General features: G+C 42.1%; 1 pseudogene; it reads right to left on the reverse strand.

Moving 5' to 3' along the window:
- Window positions 1-772: 772 nt before the first annotated feature.
- On the reverse strand, window positions 773-2,202 carry LOC136620293 (eukaryotic translation initiation factor 3 subunit C pseudogene; annotated as a pseudogene).
- Between the last annotated feature and the right edge of the window lie 1,562 nt (window positions 2,203-3,764).

Raw genomic sequence — 3,764 nt, forward strand, 5'->3', positions numbered from 1 at the left:
GGGTTTTTTTCACGCGATTGTCAATAGGACTTTCTAATGTTAAAAACGCATCACACAAAAATTGCAAAGCACAAACTTGCAGTCTGCAGGAGCCCATATTGTTGCGTAAACAATATTTCAGGGCTTAGTCACACGGGCGCATCAGTGCCTGTTCACAGGCGCCGATGCGCCCGTGTGACTGAGCCCTTACTGCAGGAAGAAGATGGCCGTACCTCAAGACGGACGTCTCTCTGCAGCGCTGATGAAAGAACACATGACCGGTGTGAGGTACTGAGGGGCGTAGTCTTGGACGGTTGCTACGTCGCCCCTAGGTTCTGGTACCATGCATAAGGGGACTGGAGGAAGGTCATGTCTCGCTCTCGGAGATGTAAGAAACCAGGAGTGTAATGTGGTCTCCAGCAAGCAGTTGCTGGAGATCTCTTCTTTAAAAATTTTTTTTTGGAATGGATGGCAGGTTGGTAGTGGGGCCGTCCATTCCACCTCCTCCACTCCAGGGTGTGGGCGAGCTCAATCAGCCCAGGTGCTGAGGCTGAGCCAGTGTGCACATAAATAGCAGGTGCATGGACACAGGGTAGCTAAGATGGCTGCTGGACCCTGGCAGCCTGTGTGACCGGCTGGAGATAGCTGGATTTTGGACTATTATTTGTTTGCCTGAAGCTAAGGTTGGACTTTTATGTTGCTGTTATAAAACTAAACGCAGGTCACGCCTGCTTTTGGACTGCATCCGCTGGTGTTCCGTCTCTGAATATCACGAAACCCGCACGCTACTGAGCTATCCTCCCACACCGGCAATGAAGCCGGTCACATGTTCTTTCTCCGGCACTGCAGAGAGACGTCCATCCTGCAGTGCGGCCATCTTCTTCCTGCAGTAACACGGGCGCCGATGCGCCCGTGTGACTAAGCCCACCTAGTGTATAACAACAGCTCAAAATACACATTACAAATAGCTAAAGGGAAACAATTGAAGTTTTTTTTTTTCACTCCAATATCTTTATTAACAGACAACATGGTGAAAAAGAAAATTAAAATAACAGACAAGTTGGCACCAATTCCAAGATTTGGTGAAGAGAGAATGATGGTGGATGGATCAGTATTTCTTTGGTTCTGCTGATCTTGCAGGTATCCTCTTTGTATGTAGCCTCCTTCCTCCTCTGGTCGGAGTCTTTTTGGTAGCTGTTCTTACCGTGATTGAAGTATCCACCATAACTGCCCTGCTTGTGGTCAAATGTCTGCTCTGCGTTCTCTATGAGGTTTCCCAGCTTCTAACCCCGTTGCAGAGCAGTGCTCTGAAATGAACTGGTGTCTCAGTCCCATGCATCACTACTGTCTGGGCTGGCTGATTAAAAAAAAGCTGTGCTATGAGCTCCTTGTCAATGATCGTCTTGCTACTTATGCTGTGTATGGTGGGGATCTCCAGCTGGTACATGTCAGCCAACATAGCTATCCCAATGAAGTCATACACACTGTTATATGTGAACAGATATGTCCCTAAAGACTCCTCTTGAATCTTCTGGACCACCATGCTGCACCCAACATCCACCTCCAGAAACAGGTCTATACCTTCCTATTCATCTTCTTGATAATATAGTCCCTGCAGGTTTTTCCAGTCTTCCATCTTCATGGCCTAAACATAGCCACCATGTTCCCTCATATTTTCTGGGGGAGCTCAGCAGGGGCTGCCATTTGCCCACATGGAGCTGGTAGTGGAATGGCTTTCTGATCATCCTCCTACAGGTTTTGAACTTGTGTACTGCCATGTATGAGATGTCTAATATGATAGTGGATACCAGGTAGATGCACTCCAGCAGCTCCATATGGAAGGAGATCTGTTGTTGCTTCTCGATCTTCTGCTCCTGGTTCCAATCCTGCATGATCCTCATTAGCAGCCCCCGATCCAAAAGTTCTTTGGCTTTGCCGCTGGACTAGATGTCCAGAAGAGCATTGTGTGTGTCCTGGACTATTCTCTGCCCGAGCATGCAGATGCCCAGTTGGAAGATGGTGCAATTATACATGATCTGCACAGCAAGGTCAGATGCTGAATGTTGTCTTGCAGGTGAGACATCAGCATGAGATCTCGAACCTGGAACCAGCAGCTGTGCAGCACATAATGGTAGATGTGGCACAGGTGCGGATATTGTCTGTCCTGTCCTTGGTATAGTGTTTATGAAGATGAAATTGTCCTCTCCCTTGTTCTTCACCCATTTATTTCAATAATTATAAGCATCTTCTCCCTATGCTTTCATTGGGGCTGCACGAATTTTAGGATCGCATGATCACGCAACAAGTGCAAATCACAAAACGCTGTCCTTTTTTTTTCCAGGGCAAATTGTATTCACTTGTAAACAACGAACATGTGACAGCTTTCATTGGAAAGCATTGGTTCTAATAGAGCCATTTTATTTTTTTGAAAAAAACGATCGTCTGCCTGAGCCCTTAAAAGGAAAAAAATCCTTCATTTCCTCACTGTACCTGATGTATTTAAATGAAAAAAATAGTGTTACAATCACTATGTATTGAGAAATAGATGAATAGCGCAACGGAACATAACAAGTAAGCCAGCAGAAACTCTTTTCTATTCCTGCAGTACATCTTTTATATTTTTTTAAATAGTCTGGGAGGTTTTTGACTGTTGGTTGTAAAAGATTATCTACCCACGCTCCCAATTTTATGCAATGAATTAAAAATTGAGACAATAGGATTTAGAACCATCAATTATCATTGACTTTATCACAAAGTATAAATACAATTCTTCCATTTTGCAGGACATTTTTCCATATATTTTTGAAAGAGACTCTCTAGTTATTCTAACGTTTCTGTATGTACTGAAATTACGCAAATCGTCAATACTAAATGTCTTATATAAAGCTAAGTTCAAAACTACCACCATGTCTTCATTTTCATTTGGACATACAACCAAATTCGAACTATTATTGAGATCATATATAGCAACCAGTTACTCAATTATGATCCTGAAATCAGGATTTTTTATTTCCATCGATAACCCCTGCCTTTCACCTAATCTGATGATTCATAGCATAATTGATGCAAGTGCAATTTATGAAACTGTTTCTGAAAATTTAGAGAGAAGACAGAATGCCTTGAAACATCAATAGTACTCAAATGGCCATCTTTATCAGATAGCAGATTTCATCAGTTCCTTCAGTAAACAAATGTAAATGTCTCTTCACAGTTAAAAGTCTTGAGAATCTATTAACATTGAGGATAGTAGCAAATAAATCAAAGTGTCTCATTGGAGAAAAATTCAAACCTCTTGCTAATAGTGAGATTTTGTTAAGATCTGAGCAGAAACACTTAACCCATTCACTGTTTCAGTTTGTGGCTCCTGTGTGAATATCTCTATAAACCTTCTCCGATGCTCATGTGCCACTTTACTGACTTTTTTATTTAGATGAGAGGAGTCAGAGAAATATTTGGAGCAACCATAACAAGTATCTGAAACTTAGTTTGATCTCTTTTTGTTTAAGGAGAGGTATTTCAGTGATGAAAGAAACTTAGGGGTCCATCTGATTTATTACTTTTCCATTGGGGTGCCAATTTAAATAATCTTACTATTTCCACTTCGTTTCCTGATAATTATGCTACAATATGCAGTAGCTTGAAATGCATTAACAATGGTGATGAGCGTGTTTTTCAAAATTTTGGTTCGGCCGCTTCAGTCCGAATTAGCACAAACTGAACTACAGCTTTACCAATACCCGTAACACTGGTGCATAACATTGTCTAAGAGACATAAAAGCTCTGTA

Source organism: Eleutherodactylus coqui, chromosome 3 (genome assembly GCF_035609145.1).
Source record: "Eleutherodactylus coqui strain aEleCoq1 chromosome 3, aEleCoq1.hap1, whole genome shotgun sequence".
Lineage (NCBI taxonomy): Eukaryota > Metazoa > Chordata > Amphibia > Anura > Eleutherodactylidae > Eleutherodactylus > Eleutherodactylus coqui.